This window comes from Bubalus bubalis, chromosome 7, assembly GCF_019923935.1.
Source record: "Bubalus bubalis isolate 160015118507 breed Murrah chromosome 7, NDDB_SH_1, whole genome shotgun sequence".
Lineage (NCBI taxonomy): Eukaryota > Metazoa > Chordata > Mammalia > Artiodactyla > Bovidae > Bubalus > Bubalus bubalis.
In genome coordinates this window covers 80057946-80080898 of record NC_059163.1, presented here as the reverse complement: position 1 = coordinate 80080898, position 22953 = coordinate 80057946, and the positions used below count along the sequence as shown (strand labels likewise).

General features: G+C 41.1%; 1 protein-coding gene and 1 long non-coding RNA gene across 7 annotated transcripts in view; one reads left to right on the top strand and one right to left on the bottom strand.

The window, feature by feature from the left end:
- Window positions 1-22953, bottom strand: part of FAM184B (family with sequence similarity 184 member B) — a 118791-nt gene that overhangs the window by 85416 nt on the left and 10422 nt on the right. The gene's annotated exons all lie outside the window — the stretch shown is intronic.
- Window positions 9214-14979, top strand: LOC123334465. Its single transcript, XR_006552343.1, has 3 exons — window positions 9214-9353; window positions 14417-14502; window positions 14626-14979. It is a non-coding gene; the product is annotated as an uncharacterized LOC123334465 (long non-coding RNA).

Below are 22953 nucleotides of genomic sequence, written 5' to 3'. Positions count from 1 at the left end.
AACAAAGGTCCGTCTCGTCAAGGCTATGGTTTTTCCAGTAGTTATGTATGGATGTGAGAGTTGGACTATAAAGAAAGCCGAGCACCGAAGAATGGATGCTTTTGAACTGTGGTGTTGGAGAAGACTCTTGAGAGTCCCTTGGACTGCAAGGAGATCCAACCAGTCCTGGGTGTTCATTGGAAGGACTGATGTTGAAACTGAAACTCCAGTACTTTGGCCACCTGATGCAAAGAGCTGACTCATTGGAAAAGACCCTGATGCTGGGAAAGATTGAGGGCAGGAGGAGAAGGGGACGACAGAGGATGAGATGGTTGGATGGCATCACCGACTCGATGGACATGGGTCTGGGTGAACTCCGGGAGTTGGTGATTGACAGGGAGGCCTGGCATACTGTGGTCCATGGGATCGCAAAGCACTGGACACGACTGAGCAACTGAACTGAACTGAACTATACTAACTGTGATATGGAGCATGTGGCAGGGGTCCACTGTCCAGTTCTGTCTTTCCAAGAACTTGATGTGTGGAGTATAGTCAGTTGGTACCTTTAGATTCACTGTGACAGTCCCACCAAGGCAATGATTCCTTTCCACCCCCCACCCTCACAAAGCTGCTTCTACCCAACAACCAAGTCCAGAGGGCTTGGCTATTTCTAACCAACCCAAGACTCCTCTAATGTGCCCTCTCTGCTCAGCAGCCCCTCATCAGCCTGGCCAAGACCCTTTCTTAGCTGGACTGCAGCCTGTGGATTTTTCTACCCAATCTTTCCTTCCTTCTCACCTCTTATAGGTGTCAGGGCTGCACCGCAGTCAGTAGGTGCTCCCTGTCTAGTCCTGTTCCCTCTCCCATTCTTCAGACTCTTCTCCCAATAAATCTCCTCCATGTCAAAATTTGTCTTGGTGTTCATTATTTGGAAGATACAATATAACATCAAGGGAATTGGACTGGATTTCTTCCAGCTCTAAAACTCTATCTGCTTGGGGGATACTACAAGCTTATACCTGTTTCATGAGAGAAGAGAAAATTGGCTGAGCATTTAGGTCTCTAATCCACAACTATTTGGAGCCTATGTTCATTGCTTCTTTTGATCTTTATGCACCCTCCCCCCACCCCCACCCCCCGCCCCCACCGCTTTTGGTAATGTCTTATCAAGTAAATATTTCTGAGCAAAGTTTCAGATGGCTATAAACATTTCAGAGACTGGCTGAAAGCTGGCCTGAAGCATTATTTTACCTTAGCCAATGGTTCTTATACTTCAGTGTGCAGAAAAGTCCCCTGGGGGTATGTTATAAAAGGCAGCTTCCTGGACCCAACCCAAAGACAGCTTCATTCAAGAGAAGGGTAGGAGGTCCTGGGAATCTGCTTTTGCATTAAACTCCCTTATGACTGATGCTGTTAGTTTACAGAGTAATTGAGAAATGAGAACTCATGATGAAGAAAATCTACATTCTTTCTTAAGTTTTACAATGATTATTTACTAAGAACCTATAGTGTGCTGTGAGAAGCTATACAGATTCATTAGTTCTGCATGCATGGTGGGGGCTGGGGTGGGCCAAGATGATTTCTCAAAAGTGGTGATTTTCTGCAGCAGGCCATAAAAAGTAAGAAAGAATTTGTCCCCCAGTCAGTAACATGGTGAAGACAATCAGTATATGTAGATCACATTAGACTGGGGAACTGAGGAGTCCTGGAGTTGATTGGCAATGGAAGAGAAGACCAAGGGAAGGAATGCAGACTTTCTCGATTATCTCATTTACCACCTTGGACTTCACTTTCAACACCTGTGATATCGACAGAGACCATCACTACAGAAATTTAGAGAACAGCCCTCTTATCTTGAGAAAACACAAGGTCAACAGAAAGTTGAGAGTCAGAAGTAGTAAATGCTACTTGCTTTTTCTTTCGTGGCATAATAGGGGACTGAATTTAGAATGGCACTAGATTGGAAACTCTCTGTGATGCCTCGGGATCTCTGCTCTGGCTCCCAGAGGTGCCTGCTGTATTCTGAGGCTTCTCACAGCCCCAGGAATGAGCATCTAATTGGTTCAGGAATCCCCTATCGTCTGTCAGGGTTAGCCAGATACAAAGGACCCATCTATCAGTGAGGGCGTTTGAGCCCGTTGATCCCAGGTCAGAAGTGAGGATCAAGATCCTCTGGTCCACTGATAGTCCCTAACGTTGATCCATAGTTGTCCTTCAATTTGACATATGGTTTTGCCCCTTGTGCTTCAATCCCCTGTAAAATTTTTTAAAATGATTTTCTTTCTTGTTATCAAAGCAGTATAGGATCAAGGTAAAAATAAATCAAAAGAACTATTATTATTTAAAAGTACTCCCAATTAAAAGACTCTTTTCAAAAAAAGAGTACATATATCTTATAATTTTAGAGGTTTAAGGGTGCTCTGAAGTACATCTATAAATTTCTTACTGCCAATGTACCTTATTCAGGAAAAGTTTTGAAATGAGGAAAAAGGAAGACAGAAGGTATCAGAAAAAAAAAAAAAAAAAAGAACAGAAATAGATCTAAATATTGAATTGTTGTACAATCTGTACATTTAGTATTTGTTGCCTTGAACAAAATAAGTTTAAATAAACATAGTTGCATTACCTGAAGAAAGACAAAGAATAAAAATCACCTGTATCCTCACTGGTACAAAGAAATAGTTTGGCTAACATTTGGATGCGTTTCCTGTCAGGTTGCCTTTTTAAAAAATATTTTATTTATCTGTCTGTGCCAAGTCTTATTTGTAGCATGCAGGATCTTTAGTTACAGCTGTGGGATCTAGTTCCCTGACTAGGGACTGAACATGGAGAACATGAAGTCTAAGATAGTGGACTACCAGGGAAGTCCCAAGGTTGCCTTTATATGTATATGTTTTAAGATATTTATTTTCGTAACTATGATCATGGTATGCAATCAATTTCATTTCCTCAGTTTTGCATTTACCATTATGAGTGATTTTTTTGTTCATATACATCATGCTTAATGTGGACATAAAATTCTACCATGAACCTCTATCATATTTTACTGCTATATACACCTATTGTTGGAAATTAAAGTCATTTTCAATGTTTCATTGTAAATAACGGTGCTTAGAATACAGAATTGCATTAAAGCTTTTTTTAACACTTTGGATTTTCCCCTTAGGATGAATTCTCTGATGTCGATTTTGAGGATGAAAGAATAAGAAAGCTTTGAAGAGTTATCAACACATTGTCAAATTGCTTTTGAGAACAATGAGAATATTTCATACTGTTACCAGCCTAAACAAATGTCTACATCACCACACCCCCACGATTGTTGTGTGTTTCCTGTTCTTTAAGCTTTACAAGTCTGTTGGCAAAAATTGCTGATTTACTTCCCATGGATGTCTTTTAATCCCATGGCCCTTGATTCCCGGAGATGCCACTAAGATATTACAAATAAGAATTACAGATGTTTAAAAAATTGTGTAAAAATCATTTTAACCTTCATAAAAGCAGTTTTATTCTTTCCGTTCATCATGCTTCCTTCTCATATTTTTAATGGAAGATTTCTCAGTCTCGGCACTTTGACACTGCAGCATCCCAGATGCCAATAGCTCCTCTCTACTCTACTGTGAGAACCAAAAATGGCTTCAGACATCACCAAGTGTCTCCCCCCTGACACCCAGCAGCCCCGAGGGATAGGGAGTAGCCTCTGAGAACCCAGTGTCCCCCTGGGAAGAAAACAGCCCCTAACTAATGAAAAACACAGAGCTGTAAGTCCAAGTTTCGATAGTCCCTATACAACATCCTTTTCTGCCTCCTTCCTTGTCAACAAAAACCCAATTTCATTCAGCTGTCCTCTCCCATGGGTTCAGGGAGTGACTTATGGCAAATTATGCCTGGTCTAAGTCAGGCCTTATAGTTTTGTCTCATTTATCAATGACTCATTTTGGTTTGGGCATGGAACTCAGTCCTGGCCAAGAGGACCCAAGGAGACATCTGAAGGACTTCTGGAAAAGATTTCCTTACAAATAAAAGAAGCACAAAGGAGACAATGTCCTTCTTCAGGAGATGTCATGTCTCTGTGTGTTGCCTGGAACAGCCAGTGTGGAACTCTAGGGGAGGAAAGCATTGACATGCATAAGATGAAGATGGCAAGCACACGACCTGTGGTGACATCCTTGAGACACTGAATTACCAGCTACGGAGAGGCTCTACCTCCTGACTTCTTGTTATGTGAGATAACACACCTTTAGATGTTGAAGACTGCAGTGTTTTCCACAATTGCAACCAACTGGCTTTCCGGGAGCCCCAGACACAGTCCCAAAGAGATGTAGTGAAATCAGGGAGTCTGGATAGCTGATTTGGACCCTCTAGATCCAGACAAGCAGGTCCAGAAAGGTAGAGGAATAGTGGGATAGAAGTTGTTCCTCGGGGGAGTCAGGAGCTCAGAGAAGCAGATGACTTCCAAGGCCACTGTAAAAAGTAACAGTTCTTAATACACAATGATTGGCTGTGTTCATTGGGTCAGAGTGGGCAGGACTGAGCCTGGAGGTGTCCAGACCAGGAACTGCAGGGAGCTAGGAGAGGCAGGGCCTCTTGGAACTAGTGCCACTGTACCCTGCTGGGAGGGGAGTACTATAATACAAGAGAAAGAACAAGGGTTTGGGAACTGGAGTTTCAAGAGGGATTTCAAACCCATGTCTGACGTGGGTGGATGGGTGAGTAAATGGATAGGAAGGTGGGGGGGAGAGCAGATGGGTGGAGGAGGGGCTGGTCAGAAGCTGCATGGGTGAAGAAGTAATGAAGAGGATGGGTGGGAGGTGGGGTGAGTGAGTGAATGGGACAGGTGAATGGAGGGGCAGTCGGTAACTAGATCGATGAATAAACAAATAATAACAACTTTTTGGGTTTTGTTTTGCTCACAGACAGCCACCTTTTAAGGTGGGAAGGAACTTCTGGGGATCTCAGGAGGCCACATTCCCATTTCACTTTGTAAGTGAAAAAGTGAAAGTGTTAGTCCCTCGGTTGTGTCCAACTCTTTGTGACCCCATGAACTGCAGCCTGCCAAGCTCCTCTGTCCATGGAATTCTCCAGGGAAGAATACTGGAGTGGGTAGCCATCTTCAGGGAATCTTCCTGAAGGAACCCGGGTCTCCTTCACTGCGGGTAGATTCTTTACCGTCTGAGCCACCAGGGAAGCCCTTTGTGGGCATCCTCAAGAGGATGCCCAGGTTATCCCAACTGTTCACTATTTAAAACTTGCAAATGTTATAAAAATAAAAAGAAATAAAGACACTTTCTACAAGTCAGGCATGTAAATGAGAATTACAAATGAATTTTCAGGCTGATATAGGGCTACAATCATAAATCTAATATCACTGCAAATAAGCTTTGGCCTATACCGAATCCGAGATAGCTGCACTTATTAAAATTAAAAGAACAGTGAAGATGAAAGCAACGCATGGCTTTTTCACTGGCAGGCGGTGTGACCGACTCCTGAGTTCCTCTCTTAACCTCAGCAATTTGCCCTTGAAAGGAGCAGCTACTACTAATTTGCTTGCAGGCTTTTTTAATTTTCTTGTTCATCCTTCAGTTAGCAAAACCAAAATATCCTTTCAACGTTGGTAGCTGGGCTTTGGTGCAGTTTCCTCTCACATCTGTTTGACCCCTATCCTGAGGTTTCGTCCCCCCTACCCAACTGAGGTCCCTCCTGTGGGTTCCACTGCACCCCTTGCAGGCTTCCAATGCCTCCCCCGTTATGCCATACTCATTAGACTCTGTCTCCTCATTGTTATCAGGGGTTCCTTCAGGAAAAGAATCCGCCTGCAATGCAGGAGACCCCAATTCGATTCCTGAGTTAGAAAGATCCACTGGAGAAGGGAAAAGCTACCCACTCCAGTATTTTGGCCTGGAGAATTCCATGGACTATAAAGTCCATGGGGTCACAAAGAGTCGGGCATGGCTGACTGACTTTCACTTTCAGGTTATTCCTAACCTAGCACAAAAGTCTTAAGAATAAATAAATCAGCTTGAAATTTTTAAGACCAAGTTTTATTAAAACAGGCTTTTAAAACTGCTCTGTATGTATATTTTATTCAAATAAAATGTCTAAAATGTATTTAAATGGAACACAGCATTATTTTTTAAATAAGGCAATTTTCCTACTTACTAAAATCTGCTCTCTTGTTGTCAAATTCAGAGGTTATTAAATGCTGGGATTGGTTGCCCAAAGAGCTTTTTGGCTGTCACTCCCTGGAGGCCTTTAAAAATTGACTAGGATTAAAATATATGATTCAATAGTTTTCCCAATTATACAAAATAACCAGCTGAGAAAGGTTAAGGAAGGAAATATTCTATTTACAATAGCAGCAAATATACACAACACACAAGGGAACAAATTGAAGAAATGCATAGAATTTAGATCTAGAAAACTTGAAAGCTGTGAGACATAAGAGTAAAAGAGAAGACCTACTGTGTTTTTGAACAGGAACACTTAATACTATAATATGTAAATTCTCTCTAAACTAATGCATATGCAGTCCTACACAAGCAATCATACACAAATATCAACAGGATTTTGGGTAGAGCCAGACACCCTGATTCTAATATCCACATCAAAAATTTAAAAAGTGAAATCCAGGAACTATTTTGTAAAGTAAGTGTAGCAGGAGTGGACTAGCCCTATCAGTAGTTTTTATAATATAGCCCAAAGCTTATTATAAAATTATAATAATTAAATAGCTTGGTCCTAAATATGAAATAGATAGATGATTAGAACAGAGGAGAGTCCTGATTGCTAAGTTAATGGTAAAGATGGCATTTCAAGTCCATGGGGAATGGCAGAATTACTCAATAAATGTATAGAGAAATTGGCTAACCATTTGGAAAGAAATAAACTGAATCCCCACTTTACTCTTCATATCAAAACTAAACCCAGATAGAGTAACAATTTAAAATAAAAATAAAACCATAAAAATATTAGAAGAAACCATGGATTAATTTAGTTATATTTATTTCATATATTATATTAATTTATAATTTTGGAGATGGGTAAAAGCCTGTCTGGGCTTCCCAGGTGGTGCTAACCGTAAATAACCTGCCTGCCAATGCAGGAGACATAAGAGACATGGGTTCAATCCCTGGGTTGGGAAGATCCCCTAGGGGAGGGCATGGCAATCCACTCCAGTATTCTTGCCTGGAGAATCCCATGGATAGAGGAGCCTGGCGGGCTACAGTCCATAAGGTCACAAAGAGTTGGACACGACTGAGTGGCTAAGCTGTTATTTACCTACGCTATTAGTTTCCTATTGTTGCTGTAATAAATTACCACAAGTTTAGTGGCTTAAAACAACACAAATTTATTATCTCGCACTCTGGGACTCAGAAGACTTAAAAGCAAGGTGTCAGCAGGACTGCATTCCTTCCTTCCAGAGGCTCCAGAAAAGAATCTGTTTCTTTGCCTTTTCCAGCTTCTAGAGGCCACTATCAGAGAAGGCAATGGCAACCCACTCCAGTACTCTTGCCTGGCAAATCCCATGGATGGAGGACCCTGGAAGGCTGCAGTACATGGGGTCGCTAGGAGTCGGACACGACTGAGCAACTTCACTTTCACTTTTCACTTTCATTCATTGGAGGAGGAAATGGCAACCCACTCCAGTGTTCTTGCCTGGAGAATCCCAGGGATGGGGGAGCCTGGTGGGCTGCCATCTCTGGGGTTGCACAGAGTCGGACACGACTGAAGCAACTTCGCAGCAGCAGCAGCAGCAGGACCACTGTGAAGTTTCCGTAGTGTATAGCCGCTTCCTCGAGTCCCCTGAATCTCTACTTCTACAACCACATCTCCTACTATGCCTCTGACCCTTCTGCCTCCCTTTAAAGGATTTCTGTGAAGTTCACAGCACTTTCTATTAAGTTTTCTTACCAAAAAAACTGAGCCTGAATCTAATCAGTCTTGTAAACGGAACCACCATTTTAAAGGAAATGTAAGTGACAGAAAAACATGTAAAAAAAGCACCAAGGGTGCAATTGGCAAAATTAAAATTTTTGGAAACTCTAGAATAACTCAGTTTTTTTTTACAAGGAGGGGAATATGCTTCTGTGTGTGTGTGAAACTATTGATTAAGAGAACCCTAAAAGACTTATCAACTGAGTTGCAAAATACCATTTGAATCCTGATGTGAAAAGAAAATGGTAAGAATTTTATGAGACAACACTATGAAACAATACAACTACTACAAGAAGGATTTACTGTTAATTTTTTCAGTGTGATAATGGTATTGAATATTAAGGATATGCTACAAAAAGGGATACTTATCTTCCAAAGATATACACCTAAAGTTTTATGGATGAAATACTTCTGAGATTGCTTTAAAATAATATAGAAGCAGGGAGTAGATATGAGTTCAAATGAAGCAAACAGCATAAGTCAGTAATCATTGTTAAAGCTGGGCAACAGGGAAACAGTGTACTGAAATGTTGTAAATATACTTGAAACTTTCATGGTAGAAGTTATATAAAAGTGACAATAAATGTCTTGTTGGGGAGCACATGATTGGTATCACCAGAATCACATCAAGAAATCCAGCTGTAAGGGATCCTGAGAAATATAATTCTAAGCTTTTCAGCCTCTGCAGCACTTGGCAGAATCAGGGTTGAAATATGTGGGAGTGAAATGTTCAACACTGTTCACCCTCAAATCTGTAACTCAAACCCTGACTCTCTCCTATAGGACCATAAAAAATATCCAACTGCCTCCTTGGCACCTGACTTGGATGTCTCACAGGACCTCCAACTCTACACCAAAGCCAAAGCTAAAGATAACCCTCTCCTGCTACTTACCAGCTGTGTGACCTCAGAGCAGCCCCTTAGCTTCCCAACTCTCCAGTGTGTGAACTGGGAAAATCAACTAAATCATCTCCAGGTCATCAACAGCTCCGGGAACGGATGGGACTAAAACCTACCCCCTTTAGACAGTACTAATTTAACTCTATGCTATATTTAAATAACAACTCATCTTAAAAGGGGCTTAGCCTATATGTTTTTAGAAGCAGCACTATCTCATGATAAATTTAGCATCAATTTAGCCATCAGTAATCATTTACTCAATATCAGTGACTGCAGTATATTTAGCTGAAATTTCAAACAGCCCATAATTGCTTTCAGTATGGGCGCATGCGTCCTAGAACCGACCCAGCCAGAAAGCTGCCTCTCTGTAGCCAAGGAGCTGTCTGTTGTTGTGAAGATAATTTTGATGGCTGGGTTTCTTTCTTTCTTTCTTTTTTTTTTTTCCCTGTATCTGTTTCATAAATGTGACAGGTGCAATTTTTTCCAAGGCAAGAGGAAGAGATGGCTTTGACCTCTGGTGCCTGTTGAAGCATCTGCAGGAGGGTGAGTTGTCATTTTTATTGCATAAGTGCGGGTGTTCCCACAGTGAAGCAAAGGGGGTGATAAATAAGATTCTTGGAGGCTGTTAAATGGCACTTAGTGGGAGGAGGCCTGAGTGACAGCTGCGAATGGTGCAGGGATCACAACAACATGCTTCTCTTCCTGTGTCTCCCTACGCTGCACGCTGGTGCTGCTGCTGGACTTCATTTTCTGTCCACTGGAATGACTTGCCTGATTTAAGGGAGTAAAATGTCAAGTAAGCTCAATACAAATAGGAATAAAAGATAATTTGAAACATGTGGAGAAAAAGTGGTTCAGCCTCTTTTGGTCAGTTCAGAACTACTCCCAAGTGTAACAATAATGCATTTTAAGCTCAGCTTTGTTGTTATCGTGTAGCTAGGTAGTGTTCGACTCTTTTGTGACCCCTGTGGACTGTAGCCTGCCAAGTTTCTCTATCCATGGGATTTCCCAGGCAAGAAGACTGGAGTGGGTTGCCATTTCCTTCTCCAGGGGATCTTCCTGACCCACGGATTGAACCCGCATCTCCTGCATTGGCAGGTGGATTTTTTACCACTGAGCCACCAGGGAAGCCCTAAAATCAGTTTATCTATGTTTAAAAATGAAACTCTCAATATTAAGTAGTAATACAAGTTCCAAGAGAACATACCATTTATATAAAAATGAAAAAAAAACACAAATATTGTTTATTAGTGTGTAGAGAAATGTAGCAAACACTGAAGAGAAGCAAGAAAATGACAAATAAAAAATTTTAATCGGAGGTTACCTCTGGGGAGGAGGGGAAGAAAAACAATTAGGAAGGGACACACAGTTATTCATAATGTCTGGATGCTTTAGCTGAATAGTAAATACATGTGCTCATTTTATCCTTATTTTTTGAACTTTGCATATAGGGACAATGTATTTTTTTAATGTGTGAAATATTTTATGAAACTGCCAAGGTTCCACACCAAGCTCTGTTTTCAAAAATGCTGCTATGAAACTAGTCAATGCTGTTGTAGTATAGAGAGGAGATTTTAGACACATTGGGAACATGGGAAAGAATTAATGGATTTTGCTGAATTCTAGTGCCTTCTGGGGTGAATATACTTTACGTGTGCAGATGACACAAGCTTCTGCAGCAGTATGAACTGTACATACCACAACCACCACAGATCTGGAGCTGATTTACAGAGCAAACTTCTGAAGCTATGACTAAACTCAGTTTATCTTTCCTCAGAGGCAATATAAACCTGGGCACTATCAGCTTGAGCATCCTATCCTATCCTTTTTTTATTGAAGTATAGTTGATTTACAATATTACATTAGTTTCAGGTGTACAAATAGTATATTTAAATAGATTACACTCCATTTAAAGTTATTATAAGATATTGACTATATTCCCTGTGCTGAACAATATATCCTTGTAGTTTATTTATTTTATATATAGTAGTTTGTGTCTCTCAGTCTCCTATCCCTATCTTGCCCCTCCTCCCTTTCGTCTCCCCACTGGCAATACTAGTTTGTTCTCTATATCTGTGAGTCAGATTCTGTTTTGTTATATTCATTTATTTGTTTTATTTTTCAGATTTCACATATGTATTAAGATAAAGCCTTTTTCTCTGTCTTATTTCACTAAGCATAATACCACCTAGGTCCATCTATATTGTTACAAATGACAGAATTTCATTTTTTATGGTTGAGTAAAATTCCCATTGTGTGTGTATGTATATATATTTATATATATATATATATATATACACACACACACATACACACATACCTCTTTATCCATTCATCTGTTGATAGACACTTAGGTTGCTTCCATCCTATCCTGTCCCTGAGATTCAAAGGAAATGAGACTTGAACCTCCAGTAAACATACAGTGGGAATCCCAGCATCATCCACCTTTTGGGTTTCCAGGGAGCTGGCTTCTGTTTATCCTAGACCCTTCTAGCTCCACATTCCTGCTTCCATGGGACTCATTCCCTTAAGGGATCAGCTCAAGGGCCTGATGTGCTTTTCTGCCTCTGGAGACATTGCCAAGTGGTGAACAATGCTGGATCAACTTAACTTTCCCAAGGACCATCTCTATAGGGGTTGGGGCAGCAGACCAGCTGCAATGTTGGGAGGGGTGTCACACTGCAGAGTATCATAGCTCAGCAAGTAGCTCAAAGATGGATACCAGGCATCCAGGTTCTTAAGTCAAGGAAGTTTTCAGCCATTCACTGTTGTGTTTTATATCCATTTGCTATGTCTTTTAGTTGCCATCTCTACACAGCTGGGCTTCCCTGGTGGCTGGGACAGTAAAGAATCTGCCTGCAATGCAGGACACCTGAGTTAGACCCCTGGGTCAGGAAGATCCCCTGGAGAGAGCAATGGCTACCCACTCCAGTATTCTTGCCTGAAGAATTCCATGGACAGAGGAGCCTGGAGGGCTGAAGTCCATGGGGTCACAAACAGTCAGACACAACTGAGTGATTAACACTTTCACTTCACTTGCCACACACTTAGGTCGTATTGCTTTCAATATTTGTCAGGTGAGGAATCAAAGTAATTTGTTAGGTAACTTTCTAAGGCTCTAGACTGTCTGTGATTGACCCATGATATGAATCTAGGCCTGGCTAACTGCATAGTTAGGGCTCTTTCCCTATATCAGACTGTGACCTATAAACATCTCAGAATATCATGACATGCATGGTTTATAAAGAATTCACATACAAATTCTAAGGTGCTCCTCTCCCCAAGGAGGACACATGGAGAAGGCAACCAAAAGCAGCCGGGAAGAGGCATGAAAAGCCAACATGAAAACAGATACCCATCTAGGACCCACAGGGAAAGAGAGGACAGAATTTGGTAATGGTGGTTATCCAGGATCCCTTTCGCAACTAAGGAAACCTTGACTGTACCCCTGCTGTGCCCCAGAGATACAAGGAATTGTATCTCCTTGTATTTTACTTTTTCTTTGCAGCAATCCTGAGGCAGGTAGATGAGGTGGGCACTATGCCTTTCAGATCAGGATAGGGAGTCCTGGGGAAACTTCAAGGGGGTGGTATAAGCAGTGGTAAGGACGGAACCAGAACAAAGTCTCCTGATACCGTTACAGACTGAATTAGGTTCCCTTCAAAATTCCTGTGTTGAAGCCCTAAACTCCAGTGTGACTGTGTTTGGAAAGAGGGCCATTTAGGAGGTAATTAAGGTTAAATTAGGTCATAAGGGTGGTGTCTTAATCTGACAGGACTTGTGTCTTATACAAACAGGAAGAGACACCAGAGATGTCTTTCTTTCCATGTGTGCACAGAGGAAAGTCCATGTGGGGACAGAATAAGAGGGTGCTGTCTACAAGCTAGGAAGAGATCCCTCATAAAAACCTCACACTAACAGCACCCTGATCTTGAACTCTGAGCCTCCAGAACTGTGAGAAGATAAATTTCTGATGTTCAAGCCACAGCATCTGTGGCATTTGGTTATGTCAGCCCAAGCTGACTAATACAGAGGTCAACACATGACTGTCAGAACCCAACCCTGGCCCATCATTCTAATGACCCTCAGGCCATCAAAGAGCACTTATAATGACTTTTTTAAGATCACAACCCACCTTCTGTCTTTGCACCAACCACCAGTTAACGTTCCTATTTGAGGGCCTCTTCTCCCAGATGAAATACCACCTTCACCTGTGTCTTCTGGTACACTCAGAAGGATTTAACAGACTCTCTTTTATGGGCTAGCAATCCCTAAGGCTCTGTTTTTGACAGCACTTTCTTGCTCTGCAAATTCTCCCTGGAAAGTTGCCAAGAGACCTATTTCCATGAAGATCTTGGACAGTCTCCTCCATACCAATGAATAGTACCCAGTCTAGAATCAACCTTTACTAAATATTTGCTGAATGAATGAGGAAATAAATAAACAAACAGACTATCCTCTAAGAGTTGATAATTTCTAAAACTGAATCACTAGTCGAGATATCTTTTCTGAATTTCAGCCCTACAGTCTCAGTCAGGGACTGCCCACAATAATGCTGCATAACAAACTACCACCCAAACTCAATGACTTACACCAAGAAGCATTTGTTCTCATGTAGGGAAACTGTGGTCAGGCATGGCTGAGTGCATCTACCCTGCGTTTCAGGTCCTGTATGGTCTGGGCTTGGCTTGAGTTGGGAGCTGGATTAAGGTCTGCTCACTAGCACTAGGCTGTAGGGGCAGAGACCAGTCAGCGCATGCTTTTCTCATGGTGATCACCAAACTGCACAAACACAGTTAAAGCCTCTGCCTGTGTATACACTTTAATGTCCCGTGTGTGTATGTGTGTTAGTTGCTCAATCATGTTCGACTCTTTGTGACCCCATGGGCTGTGGCCTGCCAGGCTCCTCTCTCCATGGAATTCTCCAGGAAAGAATGCTGGAGTGGGTTGCTGTTTCCTTCTCCACTAACATTCCACAGACCAAAGCAAATCTAAGTGCATCATCAATGGGAAGAGGACAGAATCTCTGCTCATAGGATACAGGAGGGCATTAGGGATGAGTGAATATTTACTGAACAATAATGCAAAATCCAATCTAGCACAACTAGACCTCAACTGTAGTGCAAGACATCTCCTCCTTGAATGTCTTACAAGCTCCTTAAATTCTCTGTGTCATTTGCCAAGAATCTAGCCCTCTGCCAATTTCTTCCTTCTGGAGAATTGAGTCTTCATGTCTATCACCAACTAGTTGGGAATCCTGCTGAATTTGGGCAGAACATCCAATTCTTTCTGACAGCTCTCTTGAATTCTGAATCATTCACCTTCTGGAACCCCTCATTGCCCTGGCCCACACAACTGACCAGCTCTCCCACTGCAGTCATGTGCCTGATTCATACCTATGTTTTCTAAGCTTTCTGGATTTTGTGTCCCCATATACTCTCAATAGGATGCTTATTTCCCAACTCCCACTTGCTCAGTGCTAGTCAACCTCAACTACCAAGAGCCCACCCAGCCCTGTGTATCAGTTTGCCAGGAGGAGACTGGACACTGGACGGTCCTTTCAAGCACTCACTCTTACACTTTCTGAAGCAAGCTTCTTTTATCAGCTCTTCTCTGGGGACAGCACCACATGGACTTGGCTAGAAGCTACCTCCTGTGGAATTGACATTCGGACCCAACAAAGGGGAAAGAGGTCAGTGAAAGAGTTACTGATTAACTTTTGCTTTCCTGGTTCATTCAGGATGCGTGCATGCATGCACACACACACACACACACCCTCTATTCAGTTCTAATCTCCTTGCTCATGTTTATTTAGGCTGTCGCCAGACAATTTGATAGGCTTCTTCAGGACAAATAGGCCCTGCCCCAGGGGCCTGAGGACAGGAATAGCAAGTCTGGACAGACGCACTTGGCTGCATGAAGAGGAAAAGCTGTGCAGGATGAATGTCACAGTATTGCTGGCTCTTGCTTGCTGTATTAATTTCTCCCTTAAAAGAAAACTGACCCATTTTTTCCATCCCACAGCCCTAATGGACTCGTATTCAGAAGCCACCCTTCCCCCACATAAAGAGCTGTATTGTACTTAATGATAAGCCTTTTAGTGGAATTTGCTATTTCTGGATCTTTCTCTGGGAAGTTCCCATTAATGAGTCTGCAAGTGCAGGGAAAAGCAGATGTTTGGGGGCGGGTATGCTTCAAGGGCAGACCACCCTGGAAAGAAAATGGACAAAAACTAGTAACAGGTTCTTTTTCATGTCTTTAAAACTGGTTTGATTTACCCAAAACTATGATTTAAATAAACTTTGTCTTCAAAATATAAAGCTATCTCTCCTCATGCTACCCACCCCCCATATCCTATCTGCATAAATCCTTACTCTACCCACAAATGCTTCTGTAATTCTAATCATAACAAAATCATCAGCAGACCGCAAAGCTAGACCAAGACACGTGGATAACCTAGCAGGTTAACATCTGTCACTCCTTCAAACTTATAATTGGTCAATGCCTATTTAAGAGACTGAATGAAACATGAGAAAGATGGAGCAGCACTGCTGAGGGAAGATTAATCTTTCTTTTACTGTCCGGAGCAATTCAGCTCTGGCCCCAAACCTGTAAAACCAAAGCCTTGACATCAACCAGTGGTGCCCTCCTTCACAAAGCAGTTTATTGTTCATTCATTCATTTCACAACCTCTTCCAAGTCACACCTGCAACTGGAAACAGCCAGTGAGGATCGTGCAATACCTCCCTTAAGGGAGGGGGTGGAGGCGTTCTACCATTTTGGCATCCTTCTGCATTTCCTGTGATGTGCTGGCACCCAGTGATGCATTTGCATCATTTATGGATGAAAGTTTTACTGGCACACTCACCCTTTAGTATGTCTCCTACTGGCACCCCCTCTGTCTTGGCATTAATGGAGGTGCTAAAGATATATTTAAAAGGTATAAGGCGAGGTCCTTGTCATCAAGGGTTTAACAGTTCAAAGTAACTCAACTCATATTATTAGTATTGACAGCAGGGCACTATGCTAGAAGCTGCTAGAAGTTCAAATGGGGGGAAGGTAAAAGAGAGAGCCCTGAGAATCCTAAAGGCCATCTCAAACTGGAGTCTGCAGCATCACCTGAACTTGGTTAAAAATGCAAATTCTTGGGCCTCAGCCATGATCATCCAAACTAGATGTGCTGCAGGTAGGTCTAGCCATTTGTGTTTAATACTAACATTTGAACAGACGCACTTGGCAGCATGAAGAGGAAAGACCTAAAGGCCTAAAGACCTCCTAGAGAAGTAGAAGAAATAAGAATCTCTCATTCAATCTTCTGCTACCAGACAGAGCAAGTTCAGGCCTGGGCAACGGACATGGACCTATTATATAGACCAAAGGCCAAGGGCCTACTGTGATATCAGAGTCAGGTTAAAGTCATAGTCACCAGTGGAGTTTTCAAAATGCATATTGCCTGAACCTCACCCAAAAGTTTTAATTCGTTGGTCTAATTTTTTGTTTGAAATGATGCCTGGTTGATTCTGACAATTATCAGAGGCAAGAACCTCATTAAGGGTCTGAGAAGGAAGAAGCCTTTGATGATGAAGAGGATATTGTTAAAGTTAGCCAGTGGCCTCACCTCCCATGGCTGCTATAACAAATTACTACAAACTCATAGCTTAAAACAACAGAACTTTATCAAAGGTGAAAAGCTTTTAGCTTTTTGTCTATGATCAGGAACAAGACAAGGAGGCCCACTCTTGCCACTTTTATTCAACACAATATTGGAAGTCCTAGTCATCAGCAATTAGGCAAATCAAAAAGCGAGAAAAACTATCATTATTTGCAGATGACATGATACTATATGTAGAAAAGCCTAAAGACTCCACCAAAGCCCATTAGAACTAATAAATGAATTCAGTATAGTCAGAGGATGCAAAACCAATATATAGAAATCTGTGGCCTTTCTGTACACTAATAACAAACTAACAAGAAGAGAAATAAAGAAAACAATCCGATTCACAATTGCACCAAAAAGAACAAAATCCCTAAGGATAAATTTATCCATGGAGGTGAAAGATTTGTACACTGAAAACTGTAAGACACTGATGAAAGATACTGAAGAACAACATAAATAAACGGAAAAATATTGCATGTTCATGTTTTGGAAGAATTAACGTTATTAAAATGTCCATAGTATCCAAAATAAACTATAGAGTCAATACAATCCGTGTCAAAATTCCAATGGCATATTGCATGGAACTATAAAAAATAATTCTAAAAATTGTAGGAAACAAAAGATTCCAAAGAGCAAAACAACCTTGCAAAACAAGAACACAGCTGGCGGTATCACACGCCCTGATTTCAAACTATACTACAAAGCTATAGTAATCAAAACATATGGTACTGGCACAAATCAGTGGAACCACAGATCAATGGAACAGAATTGAGAGCCCATAAATAAACCCGCACATAAATGGACAATTAATTCATGACAAAGGAGCAAGGAACACAGTTTTATTTATTTTTAAACATTTATTTATATGGCTGCACTGTGCAGCATGCTGGATCCTAGTTTCCCGACCAAAGATCAAACCTGTGCCCCCTGCATTAGGAGTGTGGTATCTTTATCACTGGAAGTGATTAAGCAAAGTCCTGACACACAGTTGAGAAATGACAGTCTCTTCAATAAATGGTATTGGGAAAACTGGACAGCCACGAGCAAAAGATTGAAATTAGACACTATCTTATAACAGACACAAATATTAAGTCAAAACAGATTAAAGTCATGAATGTAGGGCCTGAAATCATAAAATTCCTAGAAGAAAACATGGGTGGTAACCTTAATGACATGGACCTTAGTGATATTTTTGTGGATGTGACTCTAAAGGCAAGGGAAACAAAAGCAAAAGTAAGCAAATGGAACTACAACAAGCTAAAAAGACTCTGTATAGCAAAGGAACCATCATCAAAGTGGAAAGGCAACCTACTGAATGGGAGAAGATAATTTCAAATCATACATCTGATAAGGGATTAATATACAAAATATGTAACATCTCACACAACTCAACAATAAAAAGGCAAACAATCTGGTTTAAAAAATGAGCAGAGGCACTGAATAGATATTTTTCCAAAGAAGATATACAGGTGGCCAATAGGTACATAGGATGTTCAACATCACTAATTATTAGGGAAATGCAAATAAAAATCACAGTGAGATATCATCTCACACCTACTAGAATGGATATTACTAAAAATAGTAATACTCCAGGCAAGAGTACTGGAGTGGGTTGCCATTGCCTTCTCTGACTAAAAAGGCAAGAAATAAATACTGTTGAGGATGTGGAGGAAAGGGAACCCACCACTGTTGGTAGAACTGTAAACTGGTGTAGCTGCTGCATAAAACAGTATGAGATGCCACAAGAAATTGCGAACAGAACTACCATATGACTCAGATATTCCACTTCTGGGTTTTTATCTGAAGAGTAAGAAAACATAAATCTGAAAAGATATATGTATCCCTATGTTCACTGCAGCATTGTTTACAACAGCCAAGATATAGAAACAGTCTAAGTGTCCATAAATGAATGAATAAAGATGCACAGGGTGGAATACTACTTCCCAATGAGAAAGAATGAAATTCTTCCAGCTGGAACAACATAAATGGACCTTAGCAGAGACATTACTTTGATGACAAAGGTCCATATGGTCAAAGCTATGGGTTTTCCACTCGTCATGTATGGATGTGAGAATTGGATTATAAAGAAGGCTGAGCACCAAAGAATTGATGATTTTGAACTGTGGTGATGGAGAAGACTCTTGAGAGGCCCTTGGACTGCAAGGAGATCAAACCAGTCAGTCCTAAAGGAAATCAGTCCTGAATATTCATTGGAAGGACTGATGTTGAAGCTGAAGCTCCAATACTTTGGCCACCTCATGCAAAGAGATGACTCATTAGAAAAGACCCTGATGCTGGGAAAGATTGAAGGCAGGAAGAGAAGTGGGTGACAGAGGACAAGATGGTTGGATGGCATCACTGACTCAATGGACATGAGTCTGAGCAAGCTCCAGGAGACGGTAAAGGTGTGCAGTCCACTGGGTTGCAAAGAGTCGGATCTGACTGAGTGACTGAACAATAACAACAAATGGACCTTGAAGGTATTATGCTAGGTGAAATAAGGTGGAGAAAGGCAAATACTGTATGATTTCACTCACATGTGGAATCTAAAACAAAACAAGTGAACAAACAAAATAAAACCAAACTCATAGGCACAGAGGATGGATTAGTAGTTACCAGGGGGGAAGGGGTTGGAGAGGGTGGGTGAGACGGGTGAATGCCGCCTATCACCACACACCAAATGTATGGTGATAGATGGCAACTACACTTGTGGTCACTTGGTAGTGACCACAGATGTTGAATTATAACGCTGTACACCTGAAATCTATTTAAAAAAATAAACAGAGCTTTTTCTTTCACAGTAGGTCAGAAGGCAAAATCAAGGTGACTGCAAGGCCATACTCCATGCTGTCTCTTCTAGCTTTTGGTGGCTCAGGTGTTCCTTGGCCCATGGCTGCATAACTCCAAACCCTTCCTTCATCTTCATGTGGCCTTCCTCTCTTCTGCATCTTCTTCTCTTCTGTCTCAAACCCCGCTCTGCCTTTCTCCTCAAGGGACACTTGTCATTGGATTTAGGGCCCATCCCGGTAATCTAAGATGATCTCATCTCAATACACTTAATCTGCAGAGATCCTTTTTCCAAATAAAGTATTACAGCATCACAGGTTCCAGGGATCTGACACCTATTGGAAGGCTATTTTGGGTCTACCATGGCTTATAATGAGAAGACAGCAACTGCCAAGTGTACAATTACACAAAGCTGTAAAAGACTGAATAATCTCTTGGACTTGGATTTTTAACAAAACAAGAGCATGACGTTTAAGGGGGTAAAGCTATAATGCTAGCTGGTCAGGATTCAGCAGCTTTTCAGGAAAATTTTCTCTGCCACCCTGCCTCACAAGACTTGGAACAACATTATTCCTGATGAAGACATCGAAGACTCACAAGAAGGTCTTTCTGCTTCATGTTCTGAAGGTTCCACAACTAAGAGAAAGGCTTCCAGTGCGATCAGGGTCAGACCAGGGAGAACTGCTGGTGTGGTTATTGGTGCCACTGGCCTCCGAGCTGTGAAAGAGCTGCTTGTTTCTCTAATACCTCGAGGAACCTGGGAGCCTTTTCCAGGTGTATCCTCTTACCCTGGAGGCTCAGAATATAGTGAGTAACTTCAAATAGGTCCATTAAAGTTATAATGTGAGCTGACAGCCTGGGCCTGTTATTACACCACTATGGTTTGAAAGTAATTATGCCATTGTCTCTGTAACTATGAGAGCCGCTCACTTGAAACTGTTCCAGTGTTCAGATTATAGAAGACAGTTGTAGTAAATGCCTTTTTAAATGGCAAGCTTTGTAGTCAACAAGTTAGGACCTCCATATATCTTGTTTATTAGGTTGTTTTTAACTAATTGATAAATATTCTCCAGGTCTCTTTCTTCCAATTTTCCTAATATTTTTTATGGGAATCTACCTGTAACAAACATGAGCTCTGCTCATGGAAATCTACCTCAAGGAAATAATCTAGTAAAAATGCAAGGATAGAATCTCAAGAATATCCATCACAATATTTTAACAACAAATCACATCACAATGATTTTAACAATAAGAAACCATAATCAACCAAAATATCCATGAATCATGGTCCCTATGTACTTCAGGAAACTTTTCTTGATCCCTCAGATTGTTCAGTGTTTTCATACTTCTTGCTTGGTAACATATCAAAACCGTATTTCAATTTTTAAATAAGAACAGGTTGTTTTAACCAGTCTCCATTCAATCAACAGGTGGATAACTTAATACTCTTCATTCTTCCTCTGGAAAGCCACCAGGCTTCTGCTCTCACAGTCACTTGTTTATGCCAGTTGTATTTGCTATTGTAATTATGTGATTTAACACCGCACTAAGCCAGTTATATATGAATATAAGAGTAAGTTGTTGTTCTGATGAAAACTGGGCTGAATAATTTGAAAGATAAGGCATTTATTGATAAAGGTGAGTTGCTAGAGGAAAAAAACGGTATTCAATTAGGTATGATGAAGAAGTGAAAAGTTTTAAAGGTTTAAAAGGATTCTGAACCCATACTGTTTCACAAGTGTTTTAGATTCTCCTTCTCCACCTTAAAGACACCAAAATGATAAAAAACAAACAAACAAACAAAAAAAAACTGATGCATTATGGTCAGGCCAGGACAGTGCCTGTTTATACCTTTAATTACAGTGCCCTATCTGATTTAGTGGGCCTTTCATTCTCAGAAGTGTCTCAGTTTGTATGACAAATTAAAATGTCACTCTAACTATAGTAAACTATGGGTATAGTTTATATAAGACAAGTAAGGTGAAATGCCAGACAGCAGGCCATCCCAAAGAACTGAAACTGAGTCTCACATGAAATAATTAGTGAATGAATATCCATCTATGTGTTTTAAATTAAGGGTCCTCAAACTTTTTTCTGTAAAGGACCAGGTAGTAATTATTTTAGGCTTTAGCAAGTCTCTGTCCTAGTGATTCGAATCTGCCATTTCAGCACAAAAGCTACCCTAGACCATCTCTAAATGAATGTGCATCACTATGTTCCAATAAAACTTTATTTTGGACATTAAATTTGAATTTCATATACTTTTCATGTGTCACCAAATATTGTTCTTATTTTGTATTTTTTCCAAGTTTTTAAAAATGTAAAAACTATCCTTGACTCACAAGCCATACAAAAATGGGCAGCTGATCTGGCCTACAACATAGTTTGCTGACCCCTGTTTTAAGTTTAAAAAAATGTTATGTATGTGCTAGGCTGTTCACATGACATTGAATATGAGGGCTTCTATTGTATTTGAGGGTTTCTTTCTACTTGTTTTGCCTGTAAGTTCCATGAGATAAGGGATTTTACCTGGCACTTTTAAAAACACTCAGTAAAAGTATCTCAAATGAAAGAAGTTAAATTATACAACATTTATACAATGGAATATTTTTAACACAACCATTAAAATTATGTTGGCGAGTTCTAGATTTACTTCTAAAGAGGGAAAACTCCAGGTAACACAATAATTATGAATGATATATTTTTAAAAGTGGCATGTCTATATATGTATGGGAAATCATAGAGTAGGCTATACAAAATGGTATTAGTTATTATATCACTGCAGTTACTATAGATTGGGGATACTTTAAAATCTTTTTCTTCTTGTTTCTCTGTGGTTTTTATTTTTCTCAAATGGATATTTTATGTATGATTGGTCACTGAGGTTTCTTTTTATATTTTGCCCCATAATTCTGGTGTCCTGAAGGAATATGGATTTGATCAATTGGAGAGCTTGGTCTAATCCTGTGTCTATGGTGAGGGGCTGCTGCTGCTGCTAAGTTGCTCCAGTCATGTCCGACTCTGTGTGACCCCATAGACGGCAGCCCACCAGGCTCTGCCATCCCTGGGATTCTCCAGACAGGAACACTGGAGTGGGTTGCCATTTCCTTCTCCAATGCATGAAAGTGAAGTCGCTCAGTCGTGTCCGACCCTTAGCAACCCCATGGACTGCAGCCTACCAGTCTTGTCCATCCATGGGAGTTTCCAGGCAAGAGTACTGGAGTGGGTTGCCATTGCCTTCTCCGATGGTGAGGGGCTGCTGCTGCTGCTACTGCTAAGTCGCTTCAGTCGTATCTAACTCTGTGCGACCCCATAGACGGCAGCCCACCAGGCTCCCTGTCCCTGGGCTTCTCCAGGCAAGAACACTGGAGTGGGTTGCCATCTCCTTCTCCAATGCATGAAAGTGAAAAGTGAAAGTGAAGTCACTCAGTCATGTCCGACTGCTAGCGACCCCATGCACTGCAGCCTACCAGGCCCCTCCGTCCATGGGATTTTCCAGGCAAGAGTACTGGAGTGGGTTGCCAATTGCCTTCTCTGGGTGAGGGGCTAGGAGTGACTAAGTCAGAAGTTGACCTGGGAGGGGATGGAGAAAGTCCATTTATTTATCAGATATGCCAGTTTATTGCCTTTATGAAACTTGAAATTAGATGCTAGTAACTCCTGAGTTCTGTCCTTGAAAAAGAAACCTCCCCACTGTCC